We start from the raw sequence: 24,825 nt of genomic DNA on the forward strand, positions 1-24,825 counted from the left end.
TGTTGTCCTCTTTATTCTGTTGTCAACAGACGACCAAAGAATATCCGTTGATAGAAAGTTCTTAAAAACTACATTGCTGTTGATGTAAAGATTTCTAACAGTAATCAGGTTTGTATTTTGCCTTTTGCCACGTGACTGTTGTATGACAGGAGAAAGAGAGAGTGTGTGTGTGTGTGTGTGTGTGTGTGTGCACGCGCACGTGTGTGTATGTATTTCATGGGCATATGAGCTTAGTACAATGGAATGAGAAGGCTGGGGTCAGATAAATCTATTTCACAACCTAGCTGGGCCATTTTCCAGGGTTGTGACTTCAGAAAAGTTACTCTCTAAGCCTAACTTTTTCCATCCATAACTCAAATAGGATTGTTTTGGAGATTGAGTAATATATAACTTGGTCAGGATCCATGCCATAGTAGGCAATTAATAAATGCTAATTCCATTCCCCTTACAATTTTTTAGGTATATGTATTTTTGTCTAATATCTGTCTATACCTAAAGGCTTATTTTTATGACTTATTTTAGCATGTTCATCTAGTCATGGCACACGCATACCTTCCATGATAGCTAGTCTATCCTGTGAGAGTTCAAATGACCTGCAGTTTAGTATGGATAAGAATCTACCTGGGAAGGAGCTCCCTGGTGGTCCAGTGGTTAAGACTTCACCTTCCAATGCAGGTGGTGTGGGTTCGATCTGTGGTAGGAGAGATAAGTTCCCACACACCTCACGGCCAAAAAACCAGAACACGAAACAGAAGAAATATTGTAATACATACAATAAAGAGTTTAAAAATGGTCCACATCAAAAAAAAATCTTTTTATAAAAGATTACACCTGAGAGATTGACTAAAATGTAGGTTCTCAGGTCCTTGGCACAGAGACTCAAATTCAGTAAATTTCGGGCAGACTCCTGAGAATGTTCATTTTAAGCAAGTACTGCAGTGATGAAGATTAGCAAATGCCAGATTTTAGGAAGCAGAGAAAGGAGATAAACCTGAGACTTGATAGGTTCATTTAAAATCCATAAAGACGTGCCTGTACTCAAAAGTTTTGTGTTATTCATGTTTACGAATTATTTTGTAATAAGATAAAGACACGTTGATCCCAGATAGTGAAGGAATGGTAGTCTTATCACACCCCACTGTTGCCATCTGCGGTGTAGCCACAGCAGTACTGGGTGACACAGCCCTCATATCAACTTCTTTTCCTGTGGAGTAAGTGGTAACACCCTGTTCCTATGCTCAGAGTTTGAAAAACCAGTGCAACTTTAAGTGTTGTTATCAATAACATATTTAATGGCAGTAACAGTGCACAAGCACACCATTAAAATAGTTTGATGCATCTGTCTATCTGACTCTGTCTTCTGGTTGACAAACATCCGTGTCATATTTCTTTTTTCTTCACATCTTGTAATCATATACTTTTTAGACTAGTTCACATTGTTTCCAACCTCATTTTATAGGTGAGAGAATAATTTATCCTTTTTTTCTCCTCCTCCTCCCAGCTCTCTTTATTTATTCACAGGAAAGGATTGAGACATACATACATGTTTGGTGTTAAGATATTTATGGAGAATATAAAACATATTTGACTCATGTTTATTAAATTGCACTTTACATTCCTTGTATGTAATTTAAAAATCAGATGACTCAATGGGGATATGTTTATTAAAACTCTACTGATTCATTTTATAACTGTTGTTGGCATTCCACTGACAGTTCACTTTTTTGGGAACAGGATGCCAGTGTCCTGGAGCCTTGCTTAGAATCAGGGCTTCTATGTCGAAACCCATAGGCCCTGAGGGGAGAAGACTGAACTGAATTTCATGGAGTCCATCCTGCCCCTTACATGCATTATCTCGGCCATCTTACTCTAATCTCCAGATAACTGGTGTGGCAGAAATTGAGTCTGAGAGGTTCAGTCTGATGTTGTAAACATGAGTTTTTCACACTTTGGGCTCTTATCTGGCTCCAAAGTCCAGCCTTCTGTCTCCACACCCCATGTAGTTTCCCCAGTCACATACTGAGAGCGTGAAATAGCTCATCGTTCCTGATTGTGGTTTAGAGACCCTTGCCCCTGGTATTCCAGTAATCTCAGAATTTTTGACAAGAAGCGAATGGACAGAGGTAATGTGCAAACTTGAATTCATTCAACAAATATGAGCTTGGTGCTAAGTATCATCAGATCAGGACCCTACCCTCAGGGCCTCCCTGTCTTTCTCACCTGTTCTTATCTACCATCCAAGTGCTGCTGCAGGCTTGTCTTTTAGACCGAAGATACCAGTGGATTGCTGCACTGATAAGGTCAAAGATTTGTTTGACCTCTTGCTATAGCTGTCATTAGACTTCCCTGGTGGCTCAGACTGTAAAGCATCTGCCTGTAATGCAGGAGACCTAGGTTCGATCCCTGGGTCAGGAAAATCATCTGGAAAAGGAAATGGCAACCCACTCCGGTAATCTTGCCTGGAAGATCCCATGGATGGAGGAGCCTGGCGAGCCACAGTCCATGGGGTCTCAAAGAGTCAGACACGACTGAGCGACTTTACTTTCACTTTCACTTTATAGCTGTCACTGTCCCTGTGTGGGGCTTTATGTTCCCAGAGTTGCTCTGTCACTTTGAAAGTTTAAAACAGTTCCTTAGGGGATTGCCCTGGGGCCCTAAGGAATTCTACAGGGGAAAGAGCCCAGAGCCCTGCAGTGGGGGCTTGAGGGGGAGGTCAAAGAGCATCCTGTAAAAGATCGGACTGGAGACCTGGGACTGGCTCCCGTGACCCAGTGTGCAGCCTTGGGAAGGAAAGGCACAGAACTGTGCTGGCTTGATTTCCTCACCTGTAACCTGAGAAAGTTTGGTTCAGTGATAGAAAAGGCTCCTTGCAGCAGTAATTCTACTTCCTCCCCAGCAGAAAAGCAGGTGTGCTAAAACAAGCAGATGGTAACTCCACGTCTGAGGTTGGCCAGAGATCCCAGTTGCGAAGCTCCCTCCCACTGTTCTCCAAGGTGTACTTGTACTGGCCAGACCTTGAGTCCGCCCTTTACCCCATACCCTTTTGAGGAAAGTGCATGGGTTTAAGGGTGGGAGAGATGTTCTGCTTTGGAGGAAATGAGGATTTTTTTCTACTGGCTGGGGAATCAGTCAATAGGTGACAAAATGGGAGGTAAGGAATCATGGTTTGAAACTTTATGGCTGGAAAGAACCTGAGGAAATAAACTAGCCCAGCCTCTTCACATTCCAGATAAGGGAACGGAAGTGCAGGGAAGTCATAGGATTTGCTCAGGGTCACACCACTTGTGGCAGACGGGGAACAGAAGCTAGTGTCCCTTGCCTGTTGCAGTTTGCTACAGAAACGGGTAGGTCCTGTCATAAGGTGGATTATCAGGAGAGCAGGAATGGGCAGTCAGCAAGCCAAGCCCAAGGAAGCACTGGCTCTCTCCAACTGTTCTGTTGACGAGAGCAGCCCGCCATGCCTGCTAGGCTTCTCACAAACGTCACCAGAAAGACACCACAATGCAAACTTCCTGTTCCATCGAAGCTCTTGGATTCTTGTCAATTAAGAGAGTCAAGAAAATTTTCCTTTTAAGCTAAGAGAGGCAGAAGGCTGTCTCCTATTTTTTAAAGCATTTTTTCCTCTCTTATTTAAGTGAAAATTTCTAAGGTCTCCAATAATTTAGTTTTGAGAGGAACGAAGCATTTTCTCGAGTATAAAGAGGAAGACCCAGCTCGCACAGCCCATGTTGCTGGTCACACCTGTGCACGTGGTCCTCGTCGCCCTGTGGTCCTGAGGAATCCAGTGGCTGTTCAAGTGCTAAAAGAGCATCCTGGGGGTCTTTCGGCCACCCCTTGAAGGCTGGCTTTGTGCCAGGTGAGATAGATACAAGCTGCCACTTCCTGCTTTGTGCATGGGATATTGTTTCTAGGTCCCGTTCTGTTTGTGTTATTTTTCTTGTTTGTGTGTTAGAACACTTGTGATTATTTGCAGAGTTGATTATCACTAGATAATAAGACCAGCGATTCAGTAAAAACAGAGCTGAATTTATTATCTCGCCAGGCAGAAGACAGCGGCATTCAGAATCCATCTCCCCAAACACATAAGCATTTTCACGCAGGCATGGCCATTTCTGATTAGCTCTAATGGAACGCCAATTCACTTCTAGACCAACGGGAAGAGTTTTTTGGTCTCAGAATCTACTCAGCATTCTGGTCTGTCCCTGTGTAGACTGTCTATTCTGGTCCTATAGTCCTTGACCCAAACTCAGAGAGCAGGTGTGCCAAGGTCTCGGGTGGTCCTTGATACTCGTAGGGGAGGCCATGGCCAGTCTCACTGCATCTCGGGTCCCTGCTGCAAATTTCTTTCTGTTGCCTGTTCCACCCTTTCCCTCAGACTAATGCATGTTCCATCTTTGCTTTAAAACGGGAAGGGGTGGGAGGACCACTTTGAGGAAGCCGAAGGCACAGGGATAGATGGAAAAAGCGATGACGTGGCAGTGAAATGAAGCCCCAAATGGGGTTTTACTCAGACATTAGAGAACTGGCCCACCCCGGGTGCTGTGCTAAATCGGGTTTGAAAAAAAAAAGCCTGACCTTTAAGATTTTTTCCTGTCAAGGTCTAGCAATTCTGGAGTTTGCTTTAGCCACTCTGCCCTGCAAGTTGACTTTTTTTGCACAGAAGCATTGTAAATTACCTGGGAGAACATTTTGTTTTTTCCCTGTAAATGAATATACACTGTGAAGTGAGTTCTGACCTTGTTTGGTTGTTTATTTAAGTCTGAATATTCATTTTTGTTTTTTGACAAGTTTCAGGAAATCTCTCAAGAGCTTTGTACCATGTTTGAATGATCTATTTTAAGACTTTCTTTTCTATTGAATGATTGGCATGTCTGATAAGAAGACTGCGCGTCCCTATTTTAGGAAATACTTTTCGAGGTCCTTAACTTCTCTTTTTCATGTATGAAGCTTAAACAGGAATCTTACCTCCAATCCTAGCAGCTCCCTTACACTAAAAATGACCTGTTCCCCGCCCCCCACATGAGGTTCTCTGGCTCAGGGAGAAAAATAAAAGTCGGGTGATTAGTCATTGTGGCGTTCAGCAAACAAACACTTTGGAGGCCATGATTTATGTCGCTGGCGGGGCAAAACAAACCAGGTTATATCTGTCTCTAGCACTGACTGTTGTGAAAGGTAAGTGCCCTGTGTTTCCAGAAGGTCCCCTGAGTGCCCCTGGTTGTTGCGTTCAGGTTTCTGAAACCCGGTAGCCATTTTCTGTGAGTTTGAATCCCTGTGCTAAACCCCTCCCCCGAGGAGTCCATGAGCATTTGTTTTCTAAAATGAAAGCACAGGCAGAGACTCGAGCTGTTCTACAGAACAGCCTATTTTTAGATTTTTTTTTTTCTTAATCAGTGTATTTAAAGCATAATTTTTCTAAACAGTCTATTGTGGGCTAATATCTACACTGAGTTAAGGTTTGTCTGGGGAACTTTACTTTTTTTTTTTTTAATTCAGGCAACATATTTATTGACGTAATTGTTCCCTGTTCCCTTCGCCCCCTGATCATTTCATTCTAAAACAGGTGAGCAGGGGGAACTGTTTGGATACCTACTGCCAGAAACCTTCATTCAGTTTTGATCAGATTTATTTTGTGGGTAAACTTGGCAGAAGCAAACAGGAATTTAGTTCCTTTAATACTCTGCCCTCCCCCCGCCCCACAGTTTTTCCCAGTCGGTTTCTTTTGTCTGAACCATTGTGCATCCATGTGTGTGTCTGGCCAGAGTTTTGGTAACATTTCTGCAGTACAGAAAAGCTTCTGGGCCTCTGGTCATGTGTCAGCCCAGCTGGTGGGCTTGTTGGACGGTCCCTCCAGTCTCCAGCACCTCCTGAACCGCAGGGCGAGGTGACAGTTCCACAAAGTGTGTGTCATGCCTGGCCTCTTTCCAGAGATTGCGGTATTGCCAGTGGTGGCTTCAAACTGGGAAAACGGGAGGTGGAGAGAAATGATGGAAAACACTGGGGGGAGAGATTGTGGAAAACAAAAGAGAAGGAATGTGTGTGCAAGGAAAGTATCTACGTGGACTCAAATAAATAGCTGACAGCCCAGGGCCGTAAAAATCATCTCCGTACATTGGCATTTTGGATGGATCCAGGTGAGGATCTGCTGGGAACACAGGTTTGTCTGTTGACGGTGGAGAGGAAGTATGGCAGAGTGGGGCAAGAGCATCAGGAGCTGTTCTCCAGGAGGTTCCCACCTGCCCCTGCCCCCCCCGCCCACAGTATGACAAATGCTTAGCTTGGTCTCCAGACCAAGGGATTAGCTCTGCGCCAGCACCCCCAAAGTCTCTAGACCAGGTACGGTTGCTTCCTTGAAGAGATCTCTGTTGTTCCACTGAGAACTTCTCTGAGATTCCCCAAGGACACTTGTGATCTTGCTGGTTTAGGCTTTATTGTGTTGACCCTTTTGCTTGACATCCAGGCTGTGCTTCTGTGATCTAGTTTCTAGAATTGTTATTGTCTGGGTAATGCAGTGAAGGAGCATGATATCAATTCAAAATGCCCTTATCCGGTAAGGAGCTGTGCATCCTCTGTAGTTACTGCTTCCCTTGTTACATCACCTGCTAATGATGAATATGGAAACCTCTTTTCCTAGATTTATTTTTTTAGTTAAAAAAATTTTTTTGGCCATGCTGCATGGGATGCAGGATCTTCGTTTCCCAACAGAGGATCAAACCTGCACCCCGTGCAGTGGAAGTGGCATCTTAGCCACTGGACCTCCAGGGAAGCCCCTGGAACCCTCTCTAAAAATGGATGCCTCTGAGAGTGTGAGTCTGATTGTGTGGAGGTCTGATGAGGAGTTATCTTCCCTTTCTCAGAGTTTGAGCAGACCGTATCATTACAATGACTTTAGGGAATGCCCTGGTGGTCCAGTGGTTATTATTCCGTGCTTTCACTGCTGGAACCAAGGTTCAATCCCTGGTCAGGGAACTAAGAGCCTGCAAGCTTTGCAGTACAACCAAAAATAAACAAATAAAAATTTAAAAATAAAACAGTTTGAATCAAAGTGGAGAATTTGATATCTACCCTTTTTGTCTCCCAGGACTCATACAGTAGGAAATTTTCCACATGGGAGTGAACAGACTGGAGGGAATGTGAAGGAATATTATGTGACCCAAAGATATTCCATGTTAGGGCTTCTGACCCCCTCTTCTTCATTAAAATGGAGTACTTCTGTAATTTTGAAAGCTTGAATACTGGTATCTCACCATTTAAATTTTAGGAGGCCTGTGAATCACTGTAGGAATCACCGGTACTTTAAGGCCTAAGTGATCTATCTCTATGTCATTGTAGATTAGGGTCTAAAATGCTGATATATACAGGGACAGGAAGGTGATATGAATGTTCAGTGTAGGCTGGATTTAAGAAGATAGAAAGGTTAGATCATGGCAAACTGGAGGACATGAAAACTTTTAAAATACCGTAGGGCTGAATGAGCCAGGTCCGCAGGCCTACTCAGCCTCTGGACTGCTGCTCTGCTCGGCAGCTGTAGAGCTTCGCCATCTGACTCAATCCACCAGGCTGGATTTCCTCAGTGGCAACCTGCCCAGCCTTTTCCTGCAGAGCGTTGGGCTTGGAGCTCTCCAAGGCCCAGCCCAAGAAAAATTCGTGGCCATCGAGCCTTCTCCATGTCACAGCAAAGAAAGGAGCTACTTTGGCTGTGAAGTGTGTCCATCTCATATGGGCAGTGATTCGTCAGGAGAACACAGCTTTTGTGTCCAAGGATATCTGGAGGGGCATCAGACAAAGCAGCCTTGATTAAGCTGCTCTGTGCTCAGAGTGCCCATTTCAGGATGCAACAGGAAGAACCCACCAAAGGAAGCCCCATCTTATCTGGCCACGTCACTCCCAAGGCAGCTAAATGCCAAGGCTGATCTGGATGGTCTTGGGCAATGGGGTGAAAACGGGACCGCAGGCATATCTTGATAAACTTGGTCTGTGATATTGACCTCCTTGGCCCAAGAATGCTTTCTGAAATATTAGGCAGTTAGCTACTTCCTAACTCATCCTAGGCTGGGACAATGTGAGAATTGTCCTCCCTTTCTCTGTTGACACTCTACTGACCTTCCGAACATCCTGGAATTTATAATGCCTTCCCTTTTTTCTAAACATCTTTTAATCACTCTCCTTTTCATCAGCTCTCTTGGTGCTAAGTGAGTCATAATGTCTGCAAACACTCAGCACAGGGCCTGGCACGTAGAAAGTGCTCAGTAAATATTAGCTTTTATCGTCATTGGCACCATCATCATCACCATGATAACTATTGTCGTTTCCCCAGCAGATACGGAAACTTGGTTTCTTTTTGGTTGTGTACCTCCACACAGTCTCTTTGGGACAGTCTCTGGGTGGAGGCTATGGAGAGGTGTGCCTTTCACATTACACTGTAGGCTTGTATGATGGGGTGGTTTTGACCACGCTGGGAATCTGATCCTGAAGGCTTTGTCCCCTGGCTGCAACTTTAACTTCAGCCAAGTACCGGACTCCTTACTCACACACCCCCACCACTTGCCATTGACCCTTTGGCCATGCAAACCCTTTTGCCAAGCAGGGGAATTCCTTGTTAGAGGATAGACCACTTTTGTGCATCAGGGAGCCCACCAAATAGTAATAATATAGAACTTTGAAGGTAGAGCATGTGTAGATATAAAAATGAGGTCAGTCCGTGAAGATTTTGGGGCACTGGTAGGTGATGAGAAGTGGGGTATAACTGAACCTTCTTCAGAGTTGGTGACTGAAGAATATCGCCCGCTCCTTGGAAACACTTTTTAAAAAATTTTTTTTTGATGTGCACTGTTTTTTAAAGTCTTTATTAAATTTGTTACATTATTGCTTCTGTGGATTTTTTTTTAATGTTTTTTTGGGTTTTGGGCCACAAAGCATATGGGATCTTAGCTCCCCAACCAAGGATCAAACCCGTACCCCCTGACTGCCAGGGAAATCCCTCCTAGGAAATATTTCAGAAAATGGAAATAACTGATGCCATGCTCCCATGGTGACTTATTGTTTGGACTGGAAGTTACTAAGGTGGTGAGGAGAAAATGGCCACAGCATCTTAGAGATGAAATCCTAGCTTCATATCAAATTCACTTAGTTTAGAAAGCAAATTAATAAAAGCCTTTTCAGCCCTTCAAAGCTCTCACCTCTATTTTGAGGGTAACGTGGTTTAGTATTTTATCAATCCGTAATTGTGGTGCTTTTTTCTGTTTTCTAAAGTACTTTCAGATGGAGTCCTGGATACTTAGTGGCCTGGGATCCCTAGGGCTGCACGAGACTTAGAAGTGGAGCTGTGTACTTAGCAGATGACTCTCTCTCGGTTGAGAGAGAGAGTGTTTTCTTTTTCCCACCTCTTCCTGCCACTGTTGGAGAACTTAGCTTGGAGTTCTGGACTCCAGTCCCCTCTCCCATCCACCCAGTCAAGTTATTGTCATGGTGTCTGGTAGCCCGCCAAGGATGTTTCTACATCCCCAAAGCTGTGAATGTGACATTTGGGGGAAAAAGGGGGTCTTCACAGATGTAAATGTTTAAGGATCTTGAGATGAATTCATCCTGGATTATCAGGTGGACCCTGAATCCAATGGCAAGTGTCCTTATAAGAGACACACAGAAGAGAGATGCAGAAAGAGGGGAGGGCCATGTGAACATGAAGGCAGAGATTGGAGTTATGCAGCCACAGGCCAAGGGCCCGTAGAACCATCACAAGCTGGAAGAGGCAGGAAGGATTCTCCCCCTGGGGGCTTCAGAGAGGGCACGGCCCTGCCTACGTCTTGGTTTTGGACCTCTGGCCTCCATTAGCTGTGAGAGAATAAATCTCTGTTGTTTTAAGTCACCAAGTTTGTGGTAGTTTGTTATGGCAATGTTAGCAAACTGATACAGTGTCCAGCCTAACCTTGATTCAGAAGTGCCTGGGAACTTGGGAAAAATCAGTTTCTGGGGTCTTACCCCCTGGCTGTTGTGATTCAGTCTAGGGTAGCACCAAGAAACTAAATTTTTAGTAAGAACCTCCAGGTGATTCTGATACATCCAATCACCTCTCAGTATTGGTATTGGTCAAGTTCCTTCTTCTGCCCTATTTCTTTTTCATCCGCTTTCCTTGGGCAGCATCCATGCTCTTGTGTGCAGCCAGCTTGTGTGTCAGTGCGATGCATGGCTGCATCCTCAGCCCAGCTTCCTCGTAGCATCAAAGTCCATCGTGGATCAAAGTCCACTGTGGAGGCGTCCTGCTTGAGAGTGCCAGCTGCGTCTCCCACCAGGCTCCTCAGAGGCCACACTGACTTAATTCTTCTTCTGCCAGACCAGCCCTCTGGTCTTGTTCCCCCTTTCTCTCTCCTCGAGTTTATAACTAGTTGATTCTTCCATTCAAATAGCTTTTACTTATTTCTCTCTTTGTCATCCCCAGCTGTCTCCTTGCCTTCTTTCCGGCCCCATCCAGACATCCTTCTCATCAAACTGCTCCCAGAATGACCTGTCTGCATATTTGTCTAAATGATTCTGCTTCAGATCTTTTAAAGTACTCACCATTGTCCTGGGTGCACATTAGAATCACCTGGAGAGTTTTTTCTTTTTACTCAAGACCAAACAAATTAGAATCTCGAGATGGAGCCTGAGTGTTCATGTTCTCGAGTTCTCATAGGTGATTCAAGTATGCAGGTAAGGTTTCTCTACCAGGCTAGAGGATCAAGGTCCCTGCCAGTCTCTCCATCTCCATCTCCCATCCGGCCCTGCCCAACGTCTGTGCAGCAGACATCCCACCTCTTTGTGTGTTTAGTCACTAAGTCAGGTCTGACTCTCTGCAACCCCACAGACTGTAGCCCACCAGGTTCCTCTGGCCATGGGATTTCCCAGGCAAGAATACTGGAGTGGGTTGCCATGCCCTTCTCCAGGGGATCTTTCCAGTCCAGGGATCCAACCCGTGTCTCTTGCGTCTCCTGCATTGGAGATTCATTAACACTGAGCCATGTGGGAAGCCCCACCTCTTTGCCAGTCTCCAAATGCGTCATTCTGTTTCCTGCTCCTTTGCCTTTGCCTGACCTCTTATTAGAATAGAATGCCTTTTTCCTTCTTAGATCCCAGAGAAATTCTCCCTGTCTCTCAAGACTTGGTTCCACCTCATTTTCCCTGACTATTCTTCCCCAAACTCAGTGTAAGGCTGCCTCCTTCAAAGCCCTGGGCGTGCTCATTAGAGCACTTCCATCATCACGGAGGAGCTGTTTGTCTGCATGTCTGTGTCCTCCATTGGACTGTGGGCTCCAGGAGCTTTCTGAAAAGAAATAAAGGATTAAATAAGGCCAAGGGGACGAAATCATTTTTCTGCTTCTCTGAATCATGGTATCCATACTGCCTTGTAGTACATCAGGCACTTTTTAGAAAACAAAAGTCTACTTAAGGGACTTCCTTGGTGGTCCAGTGGCTCAAACTCCACACTCCCAAAGCAGGGGGCCCAAGTCTGATCCCTAGTAAGGAAACTAGATCCCACATTCCGCAACTGAGAGTTCGCATGCCACAACTAAAATGATCCTGTGTGCCACAATAAAGAATGAAGATCCTTAGTGCATAGTCCTGGTGCAGCCAAATAAATAAATATTTTTAAAAAACTCTACTTGGTTTTAGTGAATGTAATGAAGTTGTAGCAGTAGAAGCAGTAGTATATAATACCATTAAGTGACCACCTAGTTAAAAGCTAGTCAAATCTAGTCAAAGCTATGGTTTTTCCATTAGTCATGTATGGATCTAAGAGTTGGACCATAGAGAAGGACGAGCGCCAAAGAATTGATGCTTATGAACTGTGGTGTTGGAGAAGACTCTTGGACTGCAAGGAGATCAAACCAGTCAATCCTAAAGGAAATCAGTATTTTGGCCACCTGGTGTGAAGAACTGACTCATTGGAAAAGACCCTGGTGTTGGGAAAGGTCAAAGGCAGGAGGAGAAGGGGATGACAGAGAATGAGATGGTTGGATGGCATCACCAACTCAATGGACTTGAGTTTGAGTAAGCTCTTGGAGTTGGTGATGGACAGGGAAGCCTGGCATGCTGCAGACCATGGGGTCGCAAAGAGTCAGACACGACTGAGTCACTGAACTGAACTGAAGGGAACACCTGCTAGCTGAGGTCTCTGTAATCATGCCTCATTTAACTATCATCATAATCATCTCAGGCATCATTCCCATTTTACAGAATGAATTAAATAAAGCACTGTATGGTCAAGTCATGCAGAATGGCAGAGAATATGAAGTAAAATGCATAAATGATCAGCTAGTCAGCAGTATGTCTGTGGTACATAGGCTGAACAGGAAAACCCCATTTTATTGGTAAAAATAGCTGATGATGTGTAGTTTTTTGAGTGGCAAGTACACATTTGACATTGACTTTGGCCGACAAAGATACACAGCTACTAAACATACCAATCAGAAGATGAGATAGTGGTTTATATTTACTAAAACTTAGAATCACATAAATACAGTCTTCCTTTTAAGTATGCTAGAAAGAATTTGATCCAGAGTCACACGATCAGGGTTGAAAAACTCAACCTGGTCAACTTAAAGCCATGTGGTGTTTGGATTTTGGTTTAATTTTTCTGAGCTTTAACATCTTCATCTTTGAAATGGAAATATTATTTCACAGTCCACAGGGGTGTTGTGAGAAAGGAGATCAGATGTTGTGTGCGGAAGTGCTTTGTAGACGTCGTCGTCGTTTGGTCACTAAGTCATGTCCGACTCTTTGCGACCCTATAGACTGTAGCCCCGCCAGACTCCTCTGTTCATGGGATTTCCTAGGGAAGAGTACTGGAGTCGGTTGCCATTTCCTTCTCCAGGGGATCTTCCCGACCCAGGGATACAACTCATGTCTCCTGCCTGGCAGGCAGATTCTTTACCATTGAGCCACCAGGGAAGCCTGCTTTATAAATGGTAGAGAGCTAAACAGGAGTAAGGTGAGGTGTTCTTTCTTTTTGTTCTGCCTTTGTTGAACAAGAAAGTTTCCAGAAGGTTGGTGTTTGGAAAGCTGCAGGATGGGGAAGGCAGTGTTTTTCTGGGTGAGCAGATACGGGCACTGGAATGATTATAGGCTGGCTGTATTCTCCAGAGCAGCAGGATCCGAGGATGCTGGGATGGGAGCCCCTGAAAAACAAGTGGCCTGAGCTAGTTAGGATGAGGGAAAGAGAAGAATGTTTGGAGAATTAGTATTCCTGTGCTTGTTGATACAGTGGAGCTGCTGCTGCTGCTGCTAAGTCACTTCAGTCGTGTCCGACTCTGTGCGACCCCATAGACAGCAGCCCACCAGGCTCCCCCATCCCTGGGATTCTCCAGGCAAGAACACTGGAGTGGGTTGCCATTTCCTTCTCCAGTGCATGAAAGTGGAAAGGGAAAGTGAAATCACTCAGTCGTGTCCGGCTCTTTGCGACCCCATGGACTGCAGCCTACCAGACTCCTCCATCCATGGAATTTTCCAGGCAAGAGTACTGGAGTGGGTTGCCTTCTCCAGCAATGGAGTTGGGAGAATGCCTGCAACCAGGGACCAGCCCAGGAACCACAGATCAGCTCCAGGGCCTTGCCATCTTGTTCTTTAGCTCATAGTCTATTCCCAACAACTTTACCCCCCAGCAACTCTGAAGTTTTGAGGTCTCAGGGTAAAAGTTCACTTACCCTGAGGTCCCAGTGTCTTCATCCAAACATATTAGTGTATTAACACACCAGAGCTTCTCTTCGCAAAGTCAGGGTTGCTTCCTGATAGTGTGGCTGTAACCTTCTTCCTCTTTTAGATGATACTGAGCTTTATCTTTTTTTATTCTAACAAATTGAAGAATATTTTCTAAGTCGTCATCAGTATAACAGTCCTGATGTTAAAATGAAGTCTGAGTGGGTAAAAAGAATGATCACATTCTGCCAGTCTTTGGAGGAGACTGCCTTTTGCCACAGACATTACCACCCTAGACTTACTTGGAAGTTTCTGAAGGAGGAGTCAGCATATCATGTTCAAGGAATCAGTAGTTATATTTTAAGATAGCATTGTCTTTCTGAAATATTCCAACAGACTAAAAATTATGGATCGAAGGAACACAACTGCATTTCACAAGAATGAGTGAATTTTTGAAAGAAAGAAAGATAACACTAAGTCATATCCAACTCTTGTGACCCCATGAACTGTAGCCCGCCAGGCTCCTCTGTCCAGGAGATTCTCCACGCAAGGATACTGGAATGGGTTGCCATTTCCTTCTTCAGGGGATCTTCCTGACCCAGGAGTGGAACTCAGGTCTCCTGCATTGTAGATAGATTCTTTACCAGCTGAGCTACATGGGAAGCCTACATGAATTTTTGAGAATCAGTTTTAAAATTCAGCCTTGGAAGTTGGGAAGCCACGGAAGAAGACTACAAAGGCAGAAAGGAGAACTCCATGCCAAAAAAAGAGTCTGAATATTATAAATAAAATCAATTATCACACACTTACTATTTGCTATGTACTTGCCCTGGCTAGGTGCCCTTCTGTGTGTGTGTGTGTGTGTGTGTGTGTGTGTGTGAAGTTGCTTCAGTCACATCTGATTCTTTGCAACCCCATGGACTCTAGCCCACCAGGCTTCTCTGTCCATGGGGTTCTCTAGGCAAGAATACTGGAGTGGGTTGCCATTTCCTTCTCCTGGGGATCTTCCCAACTCAGGGATCGAACTCGCATCTCTTACGTCTCCTGCGTTGGCAGGTGGGCTCTTTACCACTAGCGCCACCTGGTACTCTCCTTGAATCCCCCCAGCAGCCCACGAGGGCTGTATGATTTGCTCCAATTAATATGTGAAGAGACTGAGGCTTAGGGAAGTCAAAAACATTCTAAGGTCCTGTGTCAGTGAGCAGGTTTGGTGGCTGTCAGTTGAGGAGTATGGTGATATGCTTACGGTGTATGGAGCCAGAAATCTGGAAACCTGTTTTAGTGATACCATGAGACCTTATACAAGTCATTCTACTTCTCTGTGCCTCCATTTTCTCACATCTAAAATGAGAGGGTTGGACGAAACTATCTAAAGTTCCTTGTCTATAAAATTCTCTTTGCTGGGGCCTAGTTGAAGGAACTAGAGATGTTTAGCCCGGGGAAGGGACATGCAAACCTTCGAAGGGCTGTCACATGCAGAGGTCACAACTGAGGGCTCTGCATGAGGACTGCTCCTCTAAGGAGGAAATTCCCACACTGGGTGGAGTGGTCCCTACTCCTGGTCTGAAGAATCTCGAGAATCCATCTATAGCAAATGAAGAAGTAGTTAGAAGGCATGCTCCACTAAGAAACTTGCTCTATGCTTTTTGTTATCTAAAACACCCAAGGTCTATTTATTTTGAAATAAAATTCGTTCATCTGCCCATTTTGAGCAAGGTTTTGGGGACTGGATCCCCAGTGACTCAGGACCCAAGAGCATCTCTTTGTGTGGACTCAGCACCATCTTGTGGATGTAGCACTGGGAACTGGGAATGTACTCCAGTCGTCAAGTGGAAAAGAACTTCAGGATACAAGCATGAAAGAGTTGCTGCCCTGGGAAAGGCTCCTCAGGGATCATGAGGGGCTGATCCCTTAGAGGAACTGCCTGCTCTCAAAGTGAAGGTCTGCCATGGGGAATTTACTTGTGTGTCTCTAACCCTGCTATTATGCCCTTGACACCTGGGAGAGTAGAGTGGGCAGGTTCAGTGACACAGTAAGCCAGACCTTCCAAGGAGTTGTGGAACAGCACCCGGGGTCCTATCTCCTAGCAGGGTAGGGGGGGCATCAGTACAGAGGCCTCAGGAGGGAGCCCCGGGCCCCTTCCCTCTGGCCTCCATCTCCCATATCCTGTATCCAGCCCCACCTCTCCTGGTCCAGGACTCTGCTTCGTCCGCTCTCCTTCTTGCTGGCATTGATCGCCACTCAGGGCATCGCTTGCCCTGTTGTGCTTCAAGGACCCCTCTCCACAAGGTGAGGATGGAACAGATGGAAGGTGTAAAGGGAACAGAGCAATGGGGCTTAGAATGCTTTCCCTCCCCAACCCTGACCCCTAATAATGGTGAGACTAGCCATCTGGATGTTCTTGGCATTTCTGTATGTGAAGAAGCTGAGCAATAATCTTATTCAGAGCTAAGATGACGGTCGAGAGCAATGTTGCTCAGCGCCTTTACTAGGCTGAAAAGGGCGACCCGTGGCCCTGAAGAGGCCACTCAAGGGGTGGAAGCTCTCCCTGGTTGTTGTGAACCCAACCTCTTTTTCTCTGCTTATTCTTCATAGTTGGGTTGGTAGAAATATGTGTAATAGGCATGCAGGGCTCCCCCAAATAATAGAATCACAGATTTTGCACCTGTTTACACATAGTTACTGGCTTTATTGATACTATATTATGATACATATACCTGTTCTTTGAAAGTGTTCTTTTAATTACATTACTATACCCATATTAACAGACTTCCCTAACAGGCTCAGATGGTAAAGAATCTGCCTGTAATGCAGGAGACCCAGGTTCTATCCCTAGGTCAGGAAGATCCCCTGGAGAAGAAAATGGCAACCCACTCCAGTATTCTTGCCTGGAGAATTCCATGGACAGAGGAGCCTGGTCAGCTACAGCCCGTGGGGTCACAAAGAGTCGGACAGGACTGAGCGACTAACACACAATGTGTTACCCACAGTCCCTTATTTTGCTGAGTATTTATTTTTGTACTTCTTTTTCACAAGTATGTTTTTCTAACTTCTCTTCTTTTGGGGTCAGCCTGACCTGAGTCCCGTAACTCCTGCCTGTCCGGCCCACCAGAATTAAGTTGCCCAGGCTCCTTGGAAGCCCTTAAAGCCAGGGACTCTCCAGGCCACTCATTGCTCCACTTCAGCCCCAGGGAAATCCCCACTTACAAAATGACCCCCTGCTTCCAACACCCTTTCAACCAACAGGCGTTAAATTGGTTGCTATTATCATAATGAGATGAGCTAAAGAAAAGAGTTGCTGGGATTGTTTTGTTTTCTGGAATTTTCATGGAAAATTATCAGAGTGTAAAAGAGCAATAGACTGAGATACTATGGTTTATCTGGATTGTCCCTTCTAATCCTATTAAGAACTAAGTTGCACTATTATATCCATTTTATAGATTAAAAAAAAAAAAAAAAAGCCCAAGTCTTGAGATGCTAATTAACTTGTTTAAATTCATACAGCTACTAAGTAGCAGAACTGGAGTTTGAGCCCAGGAGTGTGTAAGCAGGGGCCCTGCTCTGCCCTCTGAGGACAAAGATAACTCCACAGGAGGAGAAAGGACAGCTTGGGGACCAAGAAAAAGAAAGCTTGGAACAACTGGCTCCTTCTGACAGTTGTCAAAAATTTTAATCAGGGAATTCAATGATTCAATGGCAGCTTGAACCAAAATCCAGAATCAGCACATAAATGTGCAAAACCCCAGACCAAACCCAGATTTTCAAAAAAAATTTCACTGAATCAGCCACAACCTAATGAATCCATTAAACTGAGACATAAATTAAAAAGACTTTAACATGAAAAATGCAGAACATCAAAATGTTCTCTAAAATAAATCATAACCAAACTACTGTTATTAGGTTCCTAGTTTAAAGTAAGAGAGAGGAGGTCTTAAGAACTTACCCTTGTAAAAATCCCCTCAGTGTGAGGGCAGAGGAGCAAATGTGGTCTGCCAAGAGACTAAAGAGATAGGACAGATGATGAAGCAGAACACAGGGAAGGCTTTCTTAGAAAATGAAAGAATTTCACCATATAAAACAAGCACATGGGACTTCCCCTACAGTCCAGTGGGTAGAACTCCATGCTTCCACCACAGGGGGTATGGGTTCAGTCCCTGGTTGGAGAACTTAGATCCCATGTGCCAAATGGCCAAAAAATAAAAATAAAACCAGCACATGACCCAATCAACGACCAGCACCAGACCTTGTTTTTATAGCCAAAAGTTGAGTGACGTTCTGACTTAAAAAGACAAGTGCACACAGAAGAAATGTATAGATTATTTGTCTTAAATACATTATTTTAGTTTCCTTCCTGTCGAGCTTTTACTAATTGCTAAAAAATTGCTAATAGCCTACTTGGATAATTTTTATTTAAGATACGAACGCTTTCTTCCATAGGCTTAGAAGAAGTGCTAACATATGATGCAACTAAAGAAAATCATTTTGATAATACTTGCAACTCAGTTCCCACATATTAGCTAAGGCGCAGATGTAATAACTGCTTTTGGCATTAGGAAGATGATTAGTTGATGAGCCCCTCTAGGGTGGTAAACACTGTGAGGGGGACTGGCGAACTCCCGGCACACAGTGAAATAGAGTATTTGTCCCTACCATTGAGGAATGTCACATTCCCTATATTTGGGGCCTGTGGTCAAGACTTGGTAATACTTGTTCCTACTGACATTTACCACTAATAATAATTAATTGGTAATAGTTATACTAATAATAGCTAATGTTTATTAAGCTTGACTTTGTGCCAGATATTAAGCCAACCACTTCATGGTTACTGTCATTTAATCTTCATTTTAACCTGATAAGATGCTATTATTAGCTCCATTTTGCACATGAAGATGCTGAGGTGCAGAGTAAGAAGCTTGCCCAAGGTCATAGCCAGAACATGATGAGAGCCAAACTTGACATCAGAGTTCAGGCTCTTAGCCACAGTGCTAGACTGGACATGGTCTGCTGTATCCCACATTATCCTTCAGGAGAACCCTGCTTCATGAGTGGACTAATACAGTGTTCTCAGGTCCCTCAGCTGTCTTAGTTCAGTAGCTTTAATCACCCCCTATACAACCCACTCCAGTACTCTTGCCTGGAGAATCCCAGGGATGGCGGAGCCTGGTGGGCTGCCATCTATGGGGTCGCACAGAGTTGGACACGACTGAAGCGACTTAGCAGGAGCAGCAGCCGTATGCCCCTTCTGTACCCACTTTTTGTGGTAGCCTCTTGTGTTATACTCAATAACTGGAGGGTGGTAGACATTTGATAAATATTACCTTGAAATGGAAATGGACCAAAATGATAATGTTTATTTAATAGTGTCATCTGTTACTTTGATGACTTTTTTAAAATGACATTTTTTTAAATTACTTATTTAGCTGCCCCAGGTCTTAGTTGCGACATGCAGGGTCTTCGATCTTCGTGGCAGCATTTGAACTCTTAGTTGCAGCGTGTGGGATCTAGTTTCCCAAACAGGGATCAAGCCCGGGCCCCCTGCATTGGGAGCACGAGGTCTGAGCCACTGGACCACCAGGGAAGCCCGTGAAGTTTACATTTTTTAAAGAAAATAAATTAAAAGTAGAAATTTATGGAAAATTCTGAATTACGTGAAGTGTTCACTTCAGAGCCATTTGATGATCCGTATAGAATCGTTGTGCATATGGGGGATACAGCCCCTTCTGGCAGGGGGATGCAGCCCTCAGCAGGGTACCTGCCTGGGGCCAAGCAAACTGTGGGTGGGCTATGAGCCCCACAAGACCCCCACCCCACAGCATACCACAGGGCATAACCTGTCCCCTTGAAGGTGGTGCCCCCCTCAAATCCAGGCTACCGATTGCTAAGCACCCACATGCTGGTTGGTAGGCTGGGGTCATGAGCATAGGAGCTTTTGATACCAGTAAAGAACTTCTGATACCAGGAAAAGCTAAGCGCTTTGTTTTTTGGTGCTCCAAACCTATAGTGGAGAGTGTAGTTTTTGAGTCATCCTGCTCAGGTTTTAATCCCAGTTTTGCTGCTCACTGACTAAATGACCTTGGTCAAATTACACAGCCTCTCCAAGTCTCAGTTTTCTCATTTTCAAAATAAGGTTGCTGTGAGGCTTCATCAGGACGGTGTATATGGAGTGTGCAGAGCACTGCTGGGCACAGGGATGTGCTTGTGTGGTGTTGGGGGCATAGCATGCGGCTGGCATATTTAGGTGAGCTTCCTCCTGTCCCATGAATGAGTGGGGGATGCCGACACATGTGTGGTGGAATGTCAATGTCACTTTAAAGCAGCTCTCAGGGAGGCTGCCCAGAGGGGCTCCAACACCTACAGGAGACACAGTGACCTGATTCGTCAAAGGGTAGTTAGAAGTCGTGTGCCAGCTTGTGTGCACAACATACCTGGGTAACTTTCAGCAGGATGCCACACTCCCACCTACCCAGATCCTGTTCCCGAAACGGATTCAGTCTCAGCAGTGTCACCTGGCTCCTATTCTTTTTGAGACTCCACAGGTGAGTCCGATGTACAGTTCTGCAGAGAACCACCATTGTAAGCTCACATTATGATGCCTCTTCCGTCTTACTGCTGGTTGCCTGATGGGCAAAGAGGGCTTGTGTATGCCTTTGGGGGTGGGTTACCAATCAGTGTACCAGGAAACACAAGCATCCACAGTTACAGGACCCAGAAGCAGGCCACAGACCCAGCTGTGCTTCACTTAGCCCAGACCCTTCTCCTGATCAGCATTTCATGAGAGGGGGCTGAGTGAGGGAAATGACCTTGGAAGGAACTGAAAGTGGTTACAGAAAGCGGACATCCCTGGAGGTGCTTGCAGGGAGCACAGGTACGGAAATGGAGCCTTGTTAATTACCTGACACTAGGACCTTATGCTGCACCCCCACGTTGATAACTTTAAATTTTTAGCATTTTTTTTTTTAAGTTAACTTTTAAAAGTTTGTTGCTAGTTCAGTCCAAGCACTCAGGAGACAAAGGCCAAATGCTTAGGGCTTAAAGACAAAAGGACAAAATTCAACTGAGTACATTTTAAAGATCTTACTGGCTTTATTTAGTGACTCATGAGTCAGGCAACATCCAATCTGGCAGACAGAATGGAGCTCCAAAGAGCTACACAAGGTGAGAGGTTTTATTGGCAGAAGGGAACAGAACAAGGAAATTATACCAGGCAAAAAGGTGGGTTGGTTATTGCAAGGTTCCTTTCCTTATAGGGGGTGACAGGGATTGTCACGCAGACTACCTAACTAATGCTTATCAGTCTATTCCTGATTTAAGCTGATATCTAGTTTAGGATTGCATTGCAGAGAGAGCCAAAACTCTTAAGTAAGTTCCAGTTTGATGACACGAGGCATAGCATAAGCAGCTCCATTTTGGGCCTGTTGTTTTGTCGTTAACAGAACAAAGCACGTCGTTAGAGCTTGAAGAAATACTCTTTTCCTTTCTCTGAGCCAAAGCAATAACAGTAAGCAGTTTTTTGGTGCTTCAGAGCTGTGTTTCATTGTTTTAGCTTGTGTGAGCCGTAATAACTTCATGGCAGTGCACAGCCCTCGCTTGTCTTATCCAGCTCCAGTTTTAGACCAGCAGAGTTGATTGTGTGTGTGTGTGTTTTGTTTTTCCTTTTACAGTGTCAGACTTGTTGATTTTTTAACGTTCAACCTTTTAGCATCGGTGACAAGTTGTAGGGCAGTTCGTGTTGACCTAACTCTGGATCCAGAAAGCCTGGTTAACAGTGCCAGGTATGGTGGGCTCTAGAAAGCTTATTGTCTGGGTGTTTTTTGTTTTTGCATTTACTTCATAAAAGTTTATCAGTGTGTTATGTGCCAAGTGTGGTGCTGAGAGCTAGGGGAAACTGTGGTAAATAGTGGTAAATAGTTTTCAGCCTTCACAGAATTCATATGCTTGTGGTAAAGCACACATTTATCAAATAATACTTAACTACAACCATAGTGCGTGTGTGCATGCTAAGTCGTTTCAGTCATGTCTGACTCTTGGTGAGCCTGTGGAGCCTCCAGGCTCCTCTGTCCATGGGATTCTCCAGGCAAGAGTACGGGAGTGGGTTGCCATGCCCTCCTCCAGGGGATCTTCCCTACCCGGGGATCAAGAACGTGTCTCCTGCGTTGCAGGCAGGTTCTTTACCACTAGCTCCACCTGGGAAGCCTGTAACCATAGAGTATACTATGCAAGAAGAGTCTGCTGAGGAGTATAGGACAGGTAAACCTGATTGAGGGGTAATGGATTGTTGGATAGAGACCAGGATAGGCTGCTGCCTGGGCTGGAAAGCCATTCTTGGCTTCAGAAGCCACATGTGCAGAGGCCCTGAGGTGGGAAGATCCTCAGCATATTCAATGAACAGAAGGAGGGCTGGGTTGGGTTAGAGTGGCAGGAAATGAGGTCAAATCACAGAGACCTTCTAAGCTTTGGTAAAGATACTGGAATTTGGGTTCAGGGTTCTAAGGAGCCTCCCTAACCGTGTCTCAGATCCATGTTGGCCAGGAGATTGTTTTCACTGTCATGGAAAGGCTCCCTCCCAAAGGCGGCCCCACCCCACAGCTTCCCTTCCCCTAACCCTCCCCTGATGCTTCATCGCCACTGGTCTCATGCTTTATCCCAACTGACAGGTCCCCAGCCTGAGTCTCATGATCCCTGAGATTGTATCATCCACAGGCCTGTAATGAAAGGACAAGTCTAAATACTCAAGTGGGGGATGGGGGGAGGCACATGAAAACTCATCTTCCTGATGGATTCAGTCCACATCCTTGGACTGAGTTGGCAACAAACTTTTAAAAATCAACTTTTTTTTTTTTAATACTAAAAATCTTAAGTTGGCTACATGTGAGTGTAATGTAAAAGCCTCGGCTGTTTAGTAAATTCTGGGCTGTGGGGCAGACGCTGACTGACTGTGTGTTCAGCTGGCACCTTGAAATTGCCTTGTGTCCCATAACGGTACACCCGGGGAAGCCGTGATAGGTCCCGGGCCTGAGGCTCATCCTCTGGCAACGCACAGGTTGCCCTGGTAACTACCAGCCATGGTCACGGGTCGGCTTGCCTGAGCTCCAGTCCTTGGCTGGTTTTTCAGGGGACCCCTCTGGCACACTCTGCTTCACGTCAGGCAGCATTTTTTAGTGACTTTCGAGTGTGGGGCCCAGGCAGGCTACCCACCGACCAGCCCTAGCTCTTGGAGTCCACCCGGGTCTGTTCCCTGCCTCGGGCTTTTCAGGGGTGAGCCTGCACCACCCGCCTGCAGCTTGGGCTTGGTGCAGAGCCATCTTGTGCTCGGAGATGGCGAGTCAGCTGCTCCGACTTCCCTCCTGCTCTGCGTGACGCGGTAGCCTGCAGGGGGCTGGGCGCTGGGCACATCAGCAATTAACCACTCTGCTGTGAGTGAGGCAGTACCCTGGGTTCCGTTTCCACATCTGTACCGTGGGCCTGAGATTAGCAGCTTCCGTGTGATGAGCACTGACTCTGTTAATGCATTTAACCCTGAGTTGGTGGCAGTGTCTCCATTTTATGTGTCTGCCTCACGGGATTATGAAGGGGATTAAATAGATTAATATGTGAAGTGCTTTACAACCTGAAATGTATCAGATGAAAGCAGTTTTACTCAAAATTGGTTGGGGAAATTCACATAGATGAACCTTGTAATTTGAAGTATATACAGTGCCTATCCATACATAATGCTGATTTAGGACCGTGTATCTGTTTATAGTACGGATCGTTCATCTAGTACATGAATATTTTGAGGGCCTGCGATGTATCAGGCACTGTTCTAGGTGCCTAAGATACATCAGTGCAGAAAATCAGAGATTTCTGTCCTCATGATGCTTAAATTTCTAGCAGGCAGATGGACAGTCAATAATGAGTAAATTCTGCAGTGTATGGGGATGCTGTGAGTGCTGTGGAAAAGAAAAGCAGAGCAGATAAGTGGGCCCAGGAGTGTGGTGGCTCTTTTCATCAGGGTGAGTCTCTGTGCTTTCAAATAGTTCCCAAGTGCCTACTGTGCCCTGTGGCCTGGAGACACAGCCGTGAACTGGACGGATAAGGTCCTTTCCCTCCTGGAGTTTACTTTCTGGCAGACACAGTGGACAGCGAACAAGCAGGCAAATACTTGTGATAATTGCAGGTTGAAGTATGTAGCATGAAGATGATGTGAGGGCAAGTAGAGGCGGGAGCAAATAGAGAGATGGGGTGGGCCCTCAGAGTTGACATTTGAGCTGGGCCTAAAGCAGGGGTGAGCCAGCCCCCTGGGCAGGACTGGAATTGGGCCAGGAGAGACTGGCAGCAAAGGGAGGACTGAGTGTGAGCACAGAGAGTGGGGCAGAGGGGGTGGGAGTCTGGGAATAGTGGCTGGGACCCATGGACAGTGCAGGGCCTCACAGGCCACAGCGAGGGGTCTTCATTCCACCCTAACATCTGGGGATAGCCACTGAAGGGCTCTAGGCAGGGCCTGACTTGATCTCCTTCGTGCAGTTAAAAGACCACCCTACGCATTGCATGCCTAAGTGGTTCTGTTCAGTCACAGGCGAGCAGGACACAGAACTGGGAGTCAGTTCTCAAGCTGATTCTCACCCGTATTCTTTGAACCCCTGCTGTGTGCTGAGCACTGTGCTTGCTGCTTTTCACGTGTATTACCTGGTTCATTCCTCTCTGCCCAGGTTCTGGTTCATCCAGAAAGAGTCCATGCAAACTGTGATTCATTGTCTTGCAGGAGTCCCCAGAAAGCTGGGGTGCAGGAAGCTAGGGGTGGAGAACAAGGGTGCAATGGCAGGTGGATTTAGATAGTTTTAACACCATGCAGCAGTTGGTCTCTGTCCTTTTTTTAGGATAACCCATCGCAATGAGCAGGAAGTTCATTTTTGCTCAGAAGCCAGAATGTATAATAGTTCTTCCCTCCATCCTCCCTGACAGGTCACAGTCAACTGAGAGGAATGGGGCTATTCAATCAGATAGGCCTTTAAGAAAAAGGTATTTGGCTTCTGAAACCAACTCTAGATTATATGCTTACCCGTAAAATGAGAAGTTCCAGGGGATGGGACCCCTGTCCTGGTCATTCTGGTAACTCAGTTCCCACAGCATTCAGACTTTTAAAATTCCTTTTCACATTAGCACCTCTAAATGTCAGTGGAA

The 24,825-nt window shown here is 45.4% G+C and overlaps 1 protein-coding gene across 26 annotated transcripts in view; it reads left to right on the forward strand.

Annotated features, from left to right (window-relative positions):
• The window catches only part of ZBTB38 (zinc finger and BTB domain containing 38), a 139,210-nt gene that overhangs the window by 97,926 nt on the left and 16,459 nt on the right, over window positions 1-24,825 (forward strand). For 7 of the 26 annotated variants that reach the window (XM_086372283.1, XM_086372132.1, XM_086372218.1 and 4 more), the window contains one exon: window positions 30-108. The exons of 17 other annotated variants lie outside the window; for them this stretch is intronic. The gene's annotated coding sequence lies outside the window, so the exon portion shown is untranslated. Of the gene's footprint in view, window positions 1-29; window positions 109-5,060; window positions 5,173-20,395; window positions 20,531-24,825 lie in introns of those variants that run through there. 2 more of the 26 variants (XM_086372907.1, XM_086372668.1) reach the window with 2 other exon arrangements.

Source organism: Bos grunniens, chromosome 1 (genome assembly GCF_055505025.1).
Source record: "Bos grunniens cultivar Pamir isolate PY7600 chromosome 1, Bosgru_T2T1.0, whole genome shotgun sequence".
Lineage (NCBI taxonomy): Eukaryota > Metazoa > Chordata > Mammalia > Artiodactyla > Bovidae > Bos > Bos grunniens.